Source organism: Hyla sarda, unplaced genomic scaffold (genome assembly GCF_029499605.1).
Source record: "Hyla sarda isolate aHylSar1 unplaced genomic scaffold, aHylSar1.hap1 scaffold_402, whole genome shotgun sequence".
NCBI lineage: Eukaryota > Metazoa > Chordata > Amphibia > Anura > Hylidae > Hyla > Hyla sarda.
In genome coordinates this window covers 193,329-211,731 of record NW_026610419.1, presented here as the reverse complement: position 1 = coordinate 211,731, position 18,403 = coordinate 193,329, and the positions used below count along the sequence as shown (strand labels likewise).

Below are 18,403 nucleotides of genomic sequence, written 5' to 3'. Positions count from 1 at the left end.
ATGCCTCCTTGGCTGTCCCCAAACGGTATCAAACCAACACCCACGGGAAGCTGTAAGCATAGAGGACATGCCTGCACCCCATTGGACTTACCTGTGTGGGTTAAATCCGGGTTATTTGACAACCTATGGCGGTGATGGTTCTTCTCAGGCAGAGCAGTGCTGATGCTCCTCATAAAGCTGTCGCTGCTGTGAAGGTTCTAGGTGACATCACAAATCCCTATGGTTACATACACAACAAAGCTGGGTTGTTGTTGTTTACACTCTGCAAGGCCTGTGGAAGTGAGTGACATCATAGCACTGTAGTTCTGAGGGTTCAAGATGGATGCAACAATCTCCTGTTGCTTCTATGAAGGCCGTAATAGACGACATCACCAAACAGCTCCATAGTCACATACACAGCAAAGGAGAGATGTTGTTTACACCTAGTGATGTCAGTGGTATTGAGTGACATCACAGCACAGTGCTAAGGCTCCTGGGCCTGGACACAGCAGCGGCTGCAATATCTCAACGGAGAATACGTTTATATCTATGTGTGTGTGTGCGCATATATATATATATATATATATATATATATATATATATATATTTCTCCGCCGAAATCACTTTTAAACCCATTTCCACCTTTTTTTCCCTTCTCTTCCTCTTACTTTTTTTTCACGTTTTTTTACGTTTTTCTCCTTTTCGCCTCTTTTCTGGGCGTATTATTCTTCTTTTTCTTCTTTTTTTTCGTCTAATGCATACCCCATCAGTGCAGCAATGCTTATTCAATACCGCCAGCAGATGGAGACACTGGGGGATAATTTTCTAAGGATTTATACTGATTTTTCCTGTCTGAATTTGTCGCACAGAAAGTTGCAGGCCAAATATGTGTGACATTTCTGCGACTTTAGCTTCTAGAGCATTTTTACAACATTATACATAGGTGCTGAATACATAAAAAGCGACTGTTCAGCGACAGACAAGTCGCATCGGCTGAAAGTAGGCCAGAATGTCAGTCCATGTTGGAGCAGGTTTAGATACAGTCTAAAGCATAGATCTCAAAGTCTGTGCACAGAATTTAGCAAGGGCCTCGCACCTTCTGATGCATCAGGTAGGTGCACAATAGCATAGCCTAACCCTCTGTACTTTGGTCTATATTGATGCGGGACATAGACAGCCAGCTGATGACCAATCCATTAGTGCAATGGATGGCTGGAAGCATTTGTCTTTGCCTTTGCAATACCACAGAAGCAATGCATGGTCAATGTACAGCAATGACACACCTGTGTGAACAGCCAGGAGACCCCCCCCCCCCCCATGTTATGTTACATAGTTACATAGTTAGTACGGTCGAAAAAAGACATATGTCCATCAAGTTCAACCAGGGAATTAAGGGGTAGGGGTGTGGCGCGATATTGGGGAAGGGATGAGATTTTATATTTCTTCATAAGCATTAATCTTATTTTGTCAATTAGGAACATTCAGCACCCACCCGCTATCAAGGCAGCTGCCTATCATGTCATGCCCTACCTGCACAGGTGTGCTGGCTACTCAAATGATCCAATTAAGGAGGCCATTTAGTCAGCAGCAGCAGAAGTCCTGTGCCTGGACGCTCCAACAGGGGCCAGACACAAGCAGAAGCAGAAGCAGCAGAAGCAGCAGCAGCACCACCTTTTGTTTTTTGGCTGCAGCAGCAGCAAGGCCCACAGGGCTGGCTAGCTGGCTAGCCAGCAAGCAGGTAGCAATGAAAGTAGGAATCTTTCTTTTTAACCCTGTAAGGGGGTGGTGCACTGTACCCGAAGATACTGCCATATCGGGTCAATGCATAGGGCGACGGAAGCAAGCTTCGAAATCGGCCCCCGTTCTCAAAAATCCATTTAATATATGGTCCCCAGATAGGGGACGTATCAGATATTAAACTGATAAGAACAGATACTACACTTGATCTTAGCCAAAAGGCCGAGAAGCGATAACCGTGAAAGGGGCGGGCCCAACAAGGTCCCCTTCATGGGCACTATCACTGCTTGCTGTCAGGGAGGCTGCCAGACAATTTTCCATGCACACTCTGGGCTGGGGGGCAGTCAACCACCAGTACACACAGCAGAACCTAAACCCATACCATTATTGCTAAGCAGCAAGACAGGGGCCCATTGCACTCCCACGGGGCCTTTTTAAATGCAATCCATAACCCGGATTTGCCAGGAACCCTTCTTACTCCTCCTACTTGCATGTGACACTGGGCTTAGGATCTGCATAGGAAACACACACACAAGCACACACCTACCTTTGTTGCCTGCAGATGCCTCCTTGGCTGTCCCCAAACGGTATCAAACCAACACCCACGGGAAGCTGTAAGCATAGAGGACATGCCTGCACCCCATTGGACTTACCTGTGTGGGTTAAATCCGGGTTATTTGACAACCTATGGCGGTGATGGTTCTGCTCAGGCAGAGCAGTGCTGATGCTCCTCATAAAGCTGTCGCTGCTGTGAAGGTTCTAGGTGACATCACAAATCCCTATGGTTACATACACAACAAAGCTGGGTTGTTGTTGTTTACACTCTGCAAGGCCTGTGGAAGTGAGTGACATCATAGCACTGTAGTTCTGAGGGTTCAAGATGGATGCAACAATCTCCTGTTGCTTCTATGAAGGCCGTAATAGACGACATCACCAAACAGCTCCATAGTCACATACACAGCAAAGGAGAGATGTTGTTTACACCTAGTGATGTCAGTGGTATTGAGTGACATCACAGCACAGTGCTAAGGCTCCTGGGCCTGGACACAGCAGCGGCTGCAATATCTCAACGGAGAATACGTTTATATCTATGTGTGTGTGTGCGCATATATATATATATATATATATATATTTCTCCGCCGAAATCACTTTTAAACCCATTTCCACCTTTTTTTCCCTTCTCTTCCTCTTACTTTTTTTTCACGTTTTTTTTACGTTTTTCTCCTTTTCGCCTCTTTTCTGGGCGTATTATTCTTCTTTTTCTTCTTTTTTTTCGTCTAATGCATACCCCATCAGTGCAGCAATGCTTATTCAATACCGCCAGCAGATGGAGACACTGGGGGATAATTTTCTAAGGATTTATACTGATTTTTCCTGTCTGAATTTGTCGCACAGAAAGTTGCAGGCCAAATATGTGTGACATTTCTGCGACTTTAGCTTCTAGAGCATTTTTACAACATTATACATAGGTGCTGAATACATAAAAAGCGACTGTTCAGCGACAGACAAGTCGCATCGGCTGAAAGTAGGCCAGAATGTCAGTCCATGTTGGAGCAGGTTTAGATACAGTCTAAAGCATAGATCTCAAAGTCTGTGCACAGAATTTAGCAAGGGCCTCGCACCTTCTGATGCATCAGGTAGGTGCACAATAGCATAGCCTAACCCTCTGTACTTTGGTCTATATTGATGCGGGACATAGACAGCCAGCTGATGACCAATCCATTAGTGCAATGGATGGCTGGAAGCATTTGTCTTTGCCTTTGCAATACCACAGAAGCAATGCATGGTCAATGTACAGCAATGACACACCTGTGTGAACAGCCAGGAGACCCCCCCCCCCCCCCCATGTTATGTTACATAGTTACATAGTTAGTACGGTCGAAAAAAGACATATGTCCATCAAGTTCAACCAGGGAATTAAGGGGTAGGGGTGTGGCGCGATATTGGGGAAGGGATGAGATTTTATATTTCTTCATAAGCATTAATCTTATTTTGTCAATTAGGAACATTCAGCACCCACCCGCTATCAAGGCAGCTGCCTATCATGTCATGCCCTACCTGCACAGGTGTGCTGGCTACTCAAATGATCCAATTAAGGAGGCCATTTAGTCAGCAGCAGCAGAAGTCCTGTGCCTGGACGCTCCAACAGGGGCCAGACACAAGCAGAAGCAGAAGCAGCAGAAGCAGCAGCAGCACCACCTTTTGTTTTTTGGCTGCAGCAGCAGCAAGGCCCACAGGGCTGGCTAGCTGGCTAGCCAGCAAGCAGGTAGCAATGAAAGTAGGAATCTTTCTTTTTAACCCTGTAAGGGGGTGGTGCACTGTACCCGAAGATACTGCCATATCGGGTCAATGCATAGGGCGACGGAAGCAAGCTTCGAAATCGGCCCCCGTTCTCAAAAATCCATTTAATATATGGTCCCCAGATAGGGGACGTATCAGATATTAAACTGATAAGAACAGATACTACACTTGATCTTAGCCAAAAGGCCGAGAAGCGATAACCGTGAAAGGGGCGGGCCCAACAAGGTCCCCTTCATGGGCACTATCACTGCTTGCTGTCAGGGAGGCTGCCAGACAATTTTCCATGCACACTCTGGGCTGGGGGGCAGTCAACCACCAGTACACACAGCAGAACCTAAACCCATACCATTATTGCTAAGCAGCAAGACAGGGGCCCATTGCACTCCCACGGGGCCTTTTTAAATGCAATCCATAACCCGGATTTGCCAGGAACCCTTCTTACTCCTCCTACTTGCATGTGACACTGGGCTTAGGATCTGCATAGGAAACACACACACAAGCACACACCTACCTTTGTTGCCTGCAGATGCCTCCTTGGCTGTCCCCAAACGGTATCAAACCAACACCCACGGGAAGCTGTAAGCATAGAGGACATGCCTGCACCCCATTGGACTTACCTGTGTGGGTTAAATCCGGGTTATTTGACAACCTATGGCGGTGATGGTTCTGCTCAGGCAGAGCAGTGCTGATGCTCCTCATAAAGCTGTCGCTGCTGTGAAGGTTCTAGGTGACATCACAAATCCCTATGGTTACATACACAACAAAGCTGGGTTGTTGTTGTTTACACTCTGCAAGGCCTGTGGAAGTGAGTGACATCATAGCACTGTAGTTCTGAGGGTTCAAGATGGATGCAACAATCTCCTGTTGCTTCTATGAAGGCCGTAATAGACGACATCACCAAACAGCTCCATAGTCACATACACAGCAAAGGAGAGATGTTGTTTACACCTAGTGATGTCAGTGGTATTGAGTGACATCACAGCACAGTGCTAAGGCTCCTGGGCCTGGACACAGCAGCGGCTGCAATATCTCAACGGAGAATACGTTTATATCTATGTGTGTGTGTGCGCATATATATATATATATATATATATATATATATATATATATATATATATATATTTCTCCGCCGAAATCACTTTTAAACCCATTTCCACCTTTTTTTCCCTTCTCTTCCTCTTACTTTTTTTTCACGTTTTTTTACGTTTTTCTCCTTTTCGCCTCTTTTCTGGGCGTATTATTCTTCTTTTTCTTCTTTTTTTTCGTCTAATGCATACCCCATCAGTGCAGCAATGCTTATTCAATACCGCCAGCAGATGGAGACACTGGGGGATAATTTTCTAAGGATTTATACTGATTTTTCCTGTCTGAATTTGTCGCACAGAAAGTTGCAGGCCAAATATGTGTGACATTTCTGCGACTTTAGCTTCTAGAGCATTTTTACAACATTATACATAGGTGCTGAATACATAAAAAGCGACTGTTCAGCGACAGACAAGTCGCATCGGCTGAAAGTAGGCCAGAATGTCAGTCCATGTTGGAGCAGGTTTAGATACAGTCTAAAGCATAGATCTCAAAGTCTGTGCACAGAATTTAGCAAGGGCCTCGCACCTTCTGATGCATCAGGTAGGTGCACAATAGCATAGCCTAACCCTCTGTACTTTGGTCTATATTGATGCGGGACATAGACAGCCAGCTGATGACCAATCCATTAGTGCAATGGATGGCTGGAAGCATTTGTCTTTGCCTTTGCAATACCACAGAAGCAATGCATGGTCAATGTACAGCAATGACACACCTGTGTGAACAGCCAGGAGACCCCCCCCATGTTATGTTACATAGTTACATAGTTAGTACGGTCGAAAAAAGACATATGTCCATCAAGTTCAACCAGGGAATTAAGGGGTAGGGGTGTGGCGCGATATTGGGGAAGGGATGAGATTTTATATTTCTTCATAAGCATTAATCTTATTTTGTCAATTAGGAACATTCAGCACCCACCCGCTATCAAGGCAGCTGCCTATCATGTCATGCCCTACCTGCACAGGTGTGCTGGCTACTCAAATGATCCAATTAAGGAGGCCATTTAGTCAGCAGCAGCAGAAGTCCTGTGCCTGGACGCTCCAACAGGGGCCAGACACAAGCAGAAGCAGAAGCAGCAGAAGCAGCAGCAGCACCACCTTTTGTTTTTTGGCTGCAGCAGCAGCAAGGCCCACAGGGCTGGCTAGCTGGCTAGCCAGCAAGCAGGTAGCAATGAAAGTAGGAATCTTTCTTTTTAACCCTGTAAGGGGGTGGTGCACTGTACCCGAAGATACTGCCATATCGGGTCAATGCATAGGGCGACGGAAGCAAGCTTCGAAATCGGCCCCCGTTCTCAAAAATCCATTTAATATATGGTCCCCAGATAGGGGACGTATCAGATATTAAACTGATAAGAACAGATACTACACTTGATCTTAGCCAAAAGGCCGAGAAGCGATAACCGTGAAAGGGGCGGGCCCAACAAGGTCCCCTTCATGGGCACTATCACTGCTTGCTGTCAGGGAGGCTGCCAGACAATTTTCCATGCACACTCTGGGCTGGGGGGCAGTCAACCACCAGTACACACAGCAGAACCTAAACCCATACCATTATTGCTAAGCAGCAAGACAGGGGCCCATTGCACTCCCACGGGGCCTTTTTAAATGCAATCCATAACCCGGATTTGCCAGGAACCCTTCTTACTCCTCCTACTTGCATGTGACACTGGGCTTAGGATCTGCATAGGAAACACACACACAAGCACACACCTACCTTTGTTGCCTGCAGATGCCTCCTTGGCTGTCCCCAAACGGTATCAAACCAACACCCACGGGAAGCTGTAAGCATAGAGGACATGCCTGCACCCCATTGGACTTACCTGTGTGGGTTAAATCCGGGTTATTTGACAACCTATGGCGGTGATGGTTCTGCTCAGGCAGAGCAGTGCTGATGCTCCTCATAAAGCTGTCGCTGCTGTGAAGGTTCTAGGTGACATCACAAATCCCTATGGTTACATACACAACAAAGCTGGGTTGTTGTTGTTTACACTCTGCAAGGCCTGTGGAAGTGAGTGACATCATAGCACTGTAGTTCTGAGGGTTCAAGATGGATGCAACAATCTCCTGTTGCTTCTATGAAGGCCGTAATAGACGACATCACCAAACAGCTCCATAGTCACATACACAGCAAAGGAGAGATGTTGTTTACACCTAGTGATGTCAGTGGTATTGAGTGACATCACAGCACAGTGCTAAGGCTCCTGGGCCTGGACACAGCAGCGGCTGCAATATCTCAACGGAGAATACGTTTATATCTATGTGTGTGTGTGCGCATATATATATATATATATATATATATATAGAGAAGTAAAGATGATGCAGCACTCCACAATAATGCATAAGGTGGTGTTTATTCCAGCATGTGCAAAGACAACGTTTCACCAGTCTCTCACTGGCTTTCTCAAGTAACTGATAGTGACATAGGTGGGTATAAATAGACCCCCCATTCGGTCATGTGACATAATTAGCAAAACAATTTACATAAGTAAACCAGGTGCATACAAAATCACAGTGAATATCTTGAACATTACATAACGTATAAAGTATCAAAGTGTATATACATGTAATACAGTGATCAGAGATTAGATACTGATCATATAAAGTGTGAAAATAACATAAGTATACATGCAGGGGCGTGTAGACGTGAAATGCTTCCGGTTTCCTCGCCATGATGCCTGTGTTGCAGAGACGCCGATCCAGCGTGATACTGAAGAGATTCGCGGCTGTTAGCAACGCTTCCGGGTTGAGAGGAGGTAGCGGCGTCTAAATGACGTCATTGCTACCATGGAAACCTCTCTCCGTCATTAGCGCATGCGTAATGGGCCTGTGGAATGTAGAGAATGAGCTGCTCATGCGTACTGTGAGTCGCGTCCTTGGCAACCAGTGCGTCCGTACCTTAGCGACCTTGCAACTGGGACTACTCAGCAGCTTCAGAGGTAGTGAGCGATGAGCGTATCCATGCGGGGCTTTTTCTGAGGTGAGTAATTAGTAAGTCTATTCACCATTCGTGGGTGTTGTTGTGAGGAAGAGAATGTGAAATCCCCATAGGGAAAAAAAGAGAGTGGGGGGACCTGTTCCGTCTGTCGTTGTCCTTGGCAACAGGTATCCACACAGAGGCATAAAGAAAAAAAGGAGAGGAGTGGGCATCCCTTATTTATGAGCACACGCAAGTCTCCTAGATAGGATAGACATCTTGGCATATTTGTCCTGTCGGTGTGTTTGAACCGACCACAGGTCCTGTCAACCATCATATTTCGTTGAGCTGTCGGTGTATGTGAACCGATCCCATGCTCCAGATCACTGTGCGTGTATCGGTACCAACTGTGCGCTCTAGGTAGTAAAACTGAAAAAAGAAAAGAATGTGAATGCCATGTTGTATAGGATCACATTAGAGGCTCCCACATACACAGAAGGTCACATATATATCTCACGGACATAGACAACCCTGTCTAGTGTGTATAAGGGATATACGAGGGGGGTGTCAAAGAGAGATGCTCATGGACATGTGCATACTCAGCACCAAGTCGAGTGGCTGCTGTCAGAAAAAAAACCAACCGTAGCCACTGGCCGACCTAGACCCCTCATCCCACACACTATTGCAGACATGTGTCTATATGGGTCCCTCATTCATAAGAGCAGTCATGCCGGAGCTCTGAGGATATGAAGTGTGGTTGGTACGACACAAAACAGTAAAGTAGATGGTACAGGTGTATGAAGGCAAGTGTGCAGAAGGGAATGTTGCCCAAGAAGATTGAGTAGAGAATAGATATAAGAACAATGTTATAAAGGGGAATAAAGTTACCTGGATGAAAATTATCGCATAATGAGAAGAGGAAAGGTGAATGGATAGATTGTATAGTCCAGTATGAAATCCAATGATAGATATGGAGTAAACTCCGAATTGGTGGACGGCATCATGGCAAGTACCCGGTGTGTAAGTGGTCTAAAAACAAAAGAGAGTAGCATAATTAAAATTGATATAATATATGGTAATATATACAAATGGTGTGATACCTATCACTATCACCTACAGCTTGGTGGGGAAGCTGATTGTCAAGGGGCTAGGTCAATCAACGTTTAAGCATTTTAGGAAGCACTGTGAACTCCACATTGAGTCCTTTTGGTTTCAAACAATCGAGGTTGTGTATCCATCTAAGTTCTCTGGTTTTGAGCATGGTTATGCGATCACCGCCCCTCGTTGGTGGGGGGATGTGATCGACCAACATGCCCCTAAGTTCAGATTCCATATGTTTAGCTTCAGTGAAATGTTTGGACACCGGTAAGTCCATACGCTTTTTTCTTATAGAGTATCTGTGTTGGTTTAGGCGGGTTCGGAAATCGTTCTTTGTTTCCCCCACATAAATCAAATTGCAAGGACACCAAAGTATATAGATGACATGATCACTTTCACATGTCAGGTAAAATTTAATGGGATATTCCTTCTTGGTTTGTGGATGTATAAATGTATTGCCCTTATTAATATATTTACAACTAACGCATCTGAGGCATGGAAAACATCCTTTGGATTTGATAGACATATATTTCTGATTCTTTCTAGGACCTGCGATGTCAGCTTTAATCAGGTGGTCCCTAAGGTTCCGTGACCTACGGTAAGACATTAAAGGGGGGATTTGGAATTCTTTTATCTGGGGAAAATTGTTTTTAACAAGGTGCCAGTGTTTTTTTATGGCTCTAGATATCTTATTGGATGTTTCATTATATGTGGAAATAAAGGGTATACGGTTAAGTTGGTCTTTTTTGTGAGATTGAGATTTGCCTAGTCTCCTCTCGGTTTTTACCCTCTGTACATGTTTTGAGATGATGCCCGCTGGGTATCCTCTATCTCTGAAGAGTTTAACCATATGATCTACTGCCGTCTCAAATTTATCCTCTGTGTCTGTAATTCGACTAGCTCTTAAAAGTTGGCTGTAAGGTAATGAAGATATCATGGGTCTGGGGTGTGAAGATTCGAATTTCAGAAGGGTGTTACAATCTGTAGGTTTATAATAAATGTCTGTGGAGAGTCTGTTATTGCGAATGGTCACTTGTGTGTCTAGAAAATTGACGGTGTTGTCGGAAAAAGATAAGGTAAATTGCAAATTGGTGTCAATGTTATTGAGATACTTCTGGAAATTTAGTAATTCCTCTGGTCCCCCTGTCCAGATGATGAAGATATCATCTATGTACCTCCACCACCCCAGTAAGTGACTGGAGTGGTGGGATACATAGACGTACTCCTCCTCAAACTCGGCCATAACAATGTTTGCGTATGTAGGCGCTACGTTGCTGCCCATAGCGGTCCCCCGTTTTTGAATATAGAATTCATCATTGAAGGAAAAATAATTATTCTCCAATACAAATGATAGTAGCTGTAAAATGAAGTCATTTTGCATATTGGTTAATTGGAGTTTTTTTAGAGCATTGCTCACTGCTCTGAAGCCCCTGTCATGTTGAATTGAGGTGTAAAGTGAGACTATATCAAACGAGGCTATAATGGCATCATCTGGTATATGTAATGGTTGAATCACTGATAAAAAGTGCATGGTATCCCTCAAGAAAGATTTTGTACCTGTGGCCAGGGGTCTGAGTACCTTATCCAAAAAAATTGAAACATGGTTGGATAGTGACCCTCTCCCTGAGACTATTGGTCTGCCGGGAGGGTCTTTCAACCGTTTATGTATTTTGGGGAGTAAGTAAAGTAATGGGGTAACCGGGTGTTCAATAAACAGAAATTCCTTAAGTTTTTTATCTATGATGAGATCATCGGCCGCCTTGTCGAGTATCCCATTCAATTTCCGTAGCATGGATTTTTTAGGGTCATTCTGGAGTAATTCATACACTTCCCTATCACCTAGTTGTCTATGTGCCTCATTAAGGTAAGTACTCCTGTCCATCACCACAATTCCACCACCCTTATCTGCAGGTTTAATGATTAAATTGTGGTTTTGGATCAGTTCTTGCATGGCTATGATTTCTCCATGTGTCATATTGGGGTGTTTGAGTAATGTCTGTTGTTCTTTGATATGCGTAAATTCACGTTTAACACAATCAATAAAAGTAGAAATGACATGTGATTCAATGGGTGGTTGAAACTCACTTTTAGAAGGTAGATCATAATCTTTAAATATAAACCCATGGGTCTTCTGGTTAGGCAATGCCTGTGTACCAGAGGACTCAAATGGGTTTTGGCTAAACCATATTTTCAGTTTTAAACTGCGGATAAAGTTCACAAAATCAAGTTCTAATTGGAACCAATCATTATGTACATTGGGGCAAAAACTGAGACCTTTTGACAATAAAGACAATTGTTGTTCAGTAAGTATAGTAGAGGAGATATTTACCACAGTCTCTGCTTTTTTTGGTGTTACTTCTTCCTTTGTTGTTGAGTTTGCTTGTGCTGTTGGGTACGACCCGACTTCTGTGCTCTGGTTTTTGCGACCTCGTTGGTGTTTGCGCCCTCCTCTTCTTGGCCGCCCCCGACGGGCGGCATATGCACTAAAAAAGGATTCTGCTTGTTTTGTCGGTTATGTCCTTGTTGTTCTTGTCTTACTGTTCCATCTTCTATGTCTGTCTCATTTCTCTTTTGAAATCTTTTGTAAGTAGATACGGTATTTTCCCAAGTATAAACATGTCCATTAGTGTAGTCCTGGCAGTCACGGAACCATTTATGTCTTTTTGTTTCCTCAATCTGTACGCGTTGTTTCTCCAAATATGCTTGTTGTTTGTCAGATAGGTCACGCCATTCCTCCTCTGTGAGGGATGCTTTTAGTGCTAGTTCTACCTCGGTTACTTTAGTTTTTAGTGTAGCCATATCACGTTGCAAAAATTCTATGTTCAGAAGTATAAGATCCAGTGAATATTTGTTGGAAATAGCTTCATAACAAGTACGAAAATCTGTGTCATTGGTAAATGCGTTGGTCCTAGGTTGGGCTCTCATGCCTCTCGGAATTCTCCTGGTGCGGTAGTATTCACTTAGGGTAGAAAGATGGAGTTGAACAGTGAGTAGTTTCTTGGTCTCACTTTCGTAGGACCGTTTTAAATCAATTTTGGATGGGTTATGTAAAAAAGAGGTGTTGATTGTCAAACTCCCCAAGATACGATCAGCGTCCACTTTGCTATAGGAAAACACATCTGTGGAATGCGGAGTAGAGATTGTTTCTATATTAGTATCCATCTGTGTATCCATGATGTACCTGGGTGCACGCCTGTCGACCTTCAAACAGCAAAAAGATAAAGGCAGCACCTCAGTTGTCCAGAGTAGGAGAAGAAAATGAAAAAGGAGATGGGGTGCACGCATTCCTAGAACCTGGGTCCACTGGTTCCTCAATCCAGAGAAGTAAAGATGATGCAGCACTCCACAATAATGCATAAGGTGGTGTTTATTCCAGCATGTGCAAAGACAACGTTTCACCAGTCTCTCACTGGCTTTCTCAAGTAACTGATAGTGACATAGGTGGGTATAAATAGACCCCCCATTCGGTCATGTGACATAATTAGCAAAACAATTTACATAAGTAAACCAGGTGCATACAAAATCACAGTGAATATCTTGAACATTACATAACGTATAAAGTAGCATGTATATACACTTTGATACTTTATACGTTATGTAATGTTCAAGATATTCACTGTGATTTTGTATGCACCTGGTTTACTTATGTAAATTGTTTTGCTAATTATGTCACATGACCGAATGGGGGGTCTATTTATACCCACCTATGTCACTATCAGTTACTTGAGAAAGCCAGTGAGAGACTGGTGAAACGTTGTCTTTGCACATGCTGGAATAAACACCACCTTATGCATTATTGTGGAGTGCTGCATCATCTTTACTTCTCTGGATTGAGGAACCAGTGGACCCAGGTTCTAGGAATGCGTGCACCCCATCTCCTTTTTCATTTTCTTCTCCTACTCTGGACAACTGAGGTGCTGCCTTTATCTTTTTGCTATATATATATATATATATATATATATATTTCTCTGCCGAAATCACTTTTAAACCCATTTCCACCTTTTTTTCCCTTCTCTTCCTCTTACTTTTTTTTCACGTTTTTTTACGTTTTTCTCCTTTTCGCCTCTTTTCTGGGCGTATTATTCTTCTTTTTCTTCTTTTTTTTCGTCTAATGCATACCCCATCAGTGCAGCAATGCTTATTCAATACCGCCAGCAGATGGAGACACTGGGGGATAATTTTCTAAGGATTTATACTGATTTTTCCTGTCTGAATTTGTCGCACAGAAAGTTGCAGGCCAAATATGTGTGACATTTCTGCGACTTTAGCTTCTAGAGCATTTTTACAACATTATACATAGGTGCTGAATACATAAAAAGCGACTGTTCAGCGACAGACAAGTCGCATCGGCTGAAAGTAGGCCAGAATGTCAGTCCATGTTGGAGCAGGTTTAGATACAGTCTAAAGCATAGATCTCAAAGTCTGTGCACAGAATTTAGCAAGGGCCTCGCACCTTCTGATGCATCAGGTAGGTGCACAATAGCATAGCCTAACCCTCTGTACTTTGGTCTATATTGATGCGGGACATAGACAGCCAGCTGATGACCAATCCATTAGTGCAATGGATGGCTGGAAGCATTTGTCTTTGCCTTTGCAATACCACAGAAGCAATGCATGGTCAATGTACAGCAATGACACACCTGTGTGAACAGCCAGGAGACCCCCCCCCCCCCCCCATGTTATGTTACATAGTTACATAGTTAGTACGGTCGAAAAAAGACATATGTCCATCAAGTTCAACCAGGGAATTAAGGGGTAGGGGTGTGGCGCGATATTGGGGAAGGGATGAGATTTTATATTTCTTCATAAGCATTAATCTTATTTTGTCAATTAGGAACATTCAGCACCCACCCGCTATCAAGGCAGCTGCCTATCATGTCATGCCCTACCTGCACAGGTGTGCTGGCTACTCAAATGATCCAATTAAGGAGGCCATTTAGTCAGCAGCAGCAGAAGTCCTGTGCCTGGACGCTCCAACAGGGGCCAGACACAAGCAGAAGCAGAAGCAGCAGAAGCAGCAGCAGCACCACCTTTTGTTTTTTGGCTGCAGCAGCAGCAAGGCCCACAGGGCTGGCTAGCTGGCTAGCCAGCAAGCAGGTAGCAATGAAAGTAGGAATCTTTCTTTTTAACCCTGTAAGGGGGTGGTGCACTGTACCCGAAGATTATCGGGTCAATGCATAGGGCGACGGAAGCAAGCTTCGAAATCGGCCCCCGTTCTCAAAAATCCATTTAATATATGGTCCCCAGATAGGGGACGTATCAGATATTAAACTGATAAGAACAGATACTACACTTGATCTTAGCCAAAAGGCCGAGAAGCGATAACCGTGAAAGGGGCGGGCCCAACAAGGTCCCCTTCATGGGCACTATCACTGCTTGCTGTCAGGGAGGCTGCCAGACAATTTTCCATGCACACTCTGGGCTGGGGGGCAGTCAAACACCAGTACACACAGCAGAACCTAAACCCATACCATTATTGCTAAGCAGCAAGACAGGGGCCCATTGCACTCCCACGGGGCCTTTTTTAATGCAATCCATAACCCGGATTTGCCAGGAACCCTTCTTACTCCTCCTACTTGCATGTGACACTGGGCTTAGGATCTGCATAGGAAACACACACACAAGCACACACCTACCTTTGTTGCCTGCAGATGCCTCCTTGGCTGTCCCCAAACGGTATCAAACCAACACCCACGGGAAGCTGTAAGCATAGAGGACATGCCTGCACCCCATTGGACTTACCTGTGTGGGTTAAATCCGGGTTATTTGACAACCTATGGCGGTGATGGTTCTGCTCAGGCAGAGCAGTGCTGATGCTCCTCATAAAGCTGTCGCTGCTGTGAAGGTTCTAGGTGACATCACAAATCCCTATGGTTACATACACAACAAAGCTGGGTTGTTGTTGTTTACACTCTGCAAGGCCTGTGGAAGTGAGTGACATCATAGCACTGTAGTTCTGAGGGTTCAAGATGGATGCAACAATCTCCTGTTGCTTCTATGAAGGCCGTAATAGACGACATCACCAAACAGCTCCATAGTCACATACACAGCAAAGGAGAGATGTTGTTTACACCTAGTGATGTCAGTGGTATTGAGTGACATCACAGCACAGTGCTAAGGCTCCTGGGCCTGGACACAGCAGCGGCTGCAATATCTCAACGGAGAATACGTTTATATCTATGTGTGTGTGTGCGCATATATATATATATATATATTATATATATATATATATATATATATTTCTCCGCCGAAATCACTTTTAAACCCATTTCCACCTTTTTTTCCCTTCTCTTCCTCTTACTTTTTTTTCACGTTTTTTTACGTTTTTCTCCTTTTCGCCTCTTTTCTGGGCGTATTATTCTTCTTTTTCTTCTTTTTTTTCGTCTAATGCATACCCCATCAGTGCAGCAATGCTTATTCAATACCGCCAGCAGATGGAGACACTGGGGGATAATTTTCTAAGGATTTATACTGATTTTTCCTGTCTGAATTTGTCGCACAGAAAGTTGCAGGCCAAATATGTGTGACATTTCTGCGACTTTAGCTTCTAGAGCATTTTTACAACATTATACATAGGTGCTGAATACATAAAAAGCGACTGTTCAGCGACAGACAAGTCGCATCGGCTGAAAGTAGGCCAGAATGTCAGTCCATGTTGGAGCAGGTTTAGATACAGTCTAAAGCATAGATCTCAAAGTCTGTGCACAGAATTTAGCAAGGGCCTCGCACCTTCTGATGCATCAGGTAGGTGCACAATAGCATAGCCTAACCCTCTGTACTTTGGTCTATATTGATGCGGGACATAGACAGCCAGCTGATGACCAATCCATTAGTGCAATGGATGGCTGGAAGCATTTGTCTTTGCCTTTGCAATACCACAGAAGCAATGCATGGTCAATGTACAGCAATGACACACCTGTGTGAACAGCCAGGAGACCCCCCCCATGTTATGTTACATAGTTACATAGTTAGTACGGTCGAAAAAAGACATATGTCCATCAAGTTCAACCAGGGAATTAAGGGGTAGGGGTGTGGCGCGATATTGGGGAAGGGATGAGATTTTATATTTCTTCATAAGCATTAATCTTATTTTGTCAATTAGGAACATTCAGCACCCACCCGCTATCAAGGCAGCTGCCTATCATGTCATGCCCTACCTGCACAGGTGTGCTGGCTACTCAAATGATCCAATTAAGGAGGCCATTTAGTCAGCAGCAGCAGAAGTCCTGTGCCTGGACGCTCCAACAGGGGCCAGACACAAGCAGAAGCAGAAGCAGCAGAAGCAGCAGCAGCACCACCTTTTGTTTTTTGGCTGCAGCAGCAGCAAGGCCCACAGGGCTGGCTAGCTGGCTAGCCAGCAAGCAGGTAGCAATGAAAGTAGGAATCTTTCTTTTTAACCCTGTAAGGGGGTGGTGCACTGTACCCGAAGATACTGCCATATCGGGTCAATGCATAGGGCGACGGAAGCAAGCTTCGAAATCGGCCCCCGTTCTCAAAAATCCATTTAATATATGGTCCCCAGATAGGGGACGTATCAGATATTAAACTGATAAGAACAGATACTACACTTGATCTTAGCCAAAAGGCCGAGAAGCGATAACCGTGAAAGGGGCGGGCCCAACAAGGTCCCCTTCATGGGCACTATCACTGCTTGCTGTCAGGGAGGCTGCCAGACAATTTTCCATGCACACTCTGGGCTGGGGGGCAGTCAACCACCAGTACACACAGCAGAACCTAAACCCATACCATTATTGCTAAGCAGCAAGACAGGGGCCCATTGCACTCCCACGGGGCCTTTTTAAATGCAATCCATAACCCGGATTTGCCAGGAACCCTTCTTACTCCTCCTACTTGCATGTGACACTGGGCTTAGGATCTGCATAGGAAACACACACACAAGCACACACCTACCTTTGTTGCCTGCAGATGCCTCCTTGGCTGTCCCCAAACGGTATCAAACCAACACCCACGGGAAGCTGTAAGCATAGAGGACATGCCTGCACCCCATTGGACTTACCTGTGTGGGTTAAATCCGGGTTATTTGACAACCTATGGCGGTGATGGTTCTGCTCAGGCAGAGCAGTGCTGATGCTCCTCATAAAGCTGTCGCTGCTGTGAAGGTTCTAGGTGACATCACAAATCCCTATGGTTACATACACAACAAAGCTGGGTTGTTGTTGTTTACACTCTGCAAGGCCTGTGGAAGTGAGTGACATCATAGCACTGTAGTTCTGAGGGTTCAAGATGGATGCAACAATCTCCTGTTGCTTCTATGAAGGCCGTAATAGACGACATCACCAAACAGCTCCATAGTCACATACACAGCAAAGGAGAGATGTTGTTTACACCTAGTGATGTCAGTGGTATTGAGTGACATCACAGCACAGTGCTAAGGCTCCTGGGCCTGGACACAGCAGCGGCTGCAATATCTCAACGGAGAATACGTTTATATCTATGTGTGTGTGTGCGCATATATATATATATATATATATATATATATATATATATATATATATATATATATATTTCTCTGCCGAAATCACTTTTAAACCCATTTCCACCTTTTTTTCCCTTCTCTTCCTCTTACTTTTTTTTCACGTTTTTTTACGTTTTTCTCCTTTTCGCCTCTTTTCTGGGCGTATTATTCTTCTTTTTCTTCTTTTTTTTCGTCTAATGCATACCCCATCAGTGCAGCAATGCTTATTCAATACCGCCAGCAGATGGAGACACTGGGGGATAATTTTCTAAGGATTTATACTGATTTTTCCTGTCTGAATTTGTCGCACAGAAAGTTGCAGGCCAAATATGTGTGACATTTCTGCGACTTTAGCTTCTAGAGCATTTTTACAACATTATACATAGGTGCTGAATACATAAAAAGCGACTGTTCAGCGACAGACAAGTCGCATCGGCTGAAAGTAGGCCAGAATGTCAGTCCATGTTGGAGCAGGTTTAGATACAGTCTAAAGCATAGATCTCAAAGTCTGTGCACAGAATTTAGCAAGGGCCTCGCACCTTCTGATGCATCAGGTAGGTGCACAATAGCATAGCCTAACCCTCTGTACTTTGGTCTATATTGATGCGGGACATAGACAGCCAGCTGATGACCAATCCATTAGTGCAATGGATGGCTGGAAGCATTTGTCTTTGCCTTTGCAATACCACAGAAGCAATGCATGGTCAATGTACAGCAATGACACACCTGTGTGAACAGCCAGGAGACCCCCCCCCCCCCCCCCATGTTATGTTACATAGTTACATAGTTAGTACGGTCGAAAAAAGACATATGTCCATC

General features: G+C 44.4%; 1 long non-coding RNA gene and 5 other non-coding genes across 6 annotated transcripts; all 6 read right to left on the bottom strand.

Annotated features, from left to right (window-relative positions):
- Positions 1-1,759: 1,759 nt before the first annotated feature.
- LOC130333240 (U2 spliceosomal RNA) lies at positions 1,760-1,950 on the bottom strand. The gene has a single exon (XR_008875474.1). It is a non-coding gene; the product is annotated as a U2 spliceosomal RNA (small nuclear RNA).
- A 2,074-nt stretch (positions 1,951-4,024) lies between these two features.
- Positions 4,025-4,215, bottom strand: LOC130333239 (U2 spliceosomal RNA). The gene has a single exon (XR_008875473.1). It is a non-coding gene; the product is annotated as a U2 spliceosomal RNA (small nuclear RNA).
- Positions 4,216-6,306: 2,091 nt separating this feature from the next.
- LOC130333238 (U2 spliceosomal RNA) lies at positions 6,307-6,497 on the bottom strand. Its single transcript, XR_008875472.1, has one exon. It is a non-coding gene; the product is annotated as a U2 spliceosomal RNA (small nuclear RNA).
- Positions 6,498-7,548: 1,051 nt separating this feature from the next.
- LOC130333227 (uncharacterized) lies at positions 7,549-11,822 on the bottom strand. The gene is made up of 3 exons (XR_008875462.1): positions 11,438-11,822; positions 8,899-9,039; positions 7,549-8,439 (listed from the first exon to the last, which is right to left on the bottom strand). It is a non-coding gene; the product is annotated as an uncharacterized LOC130333227 (long non-coding RNA).
- Positions 11,823-14,247: 2,425 nt separating this feature from the next.
- On the bottom strand, positions 14,248-14,431 carry LOC130333284 (U2 spliceosomal RNA). The gene has a single exon (XR_008875514.1). It is a non-coding gene; the product is annotated as a U2 spliceosomal RNA (small nuclear RNA).
- A 2,084-nt stretch (positions 14,432-16,515) lies between these two features.
- LOC130333237 (U2 spliceosomal RNA) lies at positions 16,516-16,706 on the bottom strand. The gene has a single exon (XR_008875471.1). It is a non-coding gene; the product is annotated as a U2 spliceosomal RNA (small nuclear RNA).
- Positions 16,707-18,403: the final 1,697 nt, after the last annotated feature.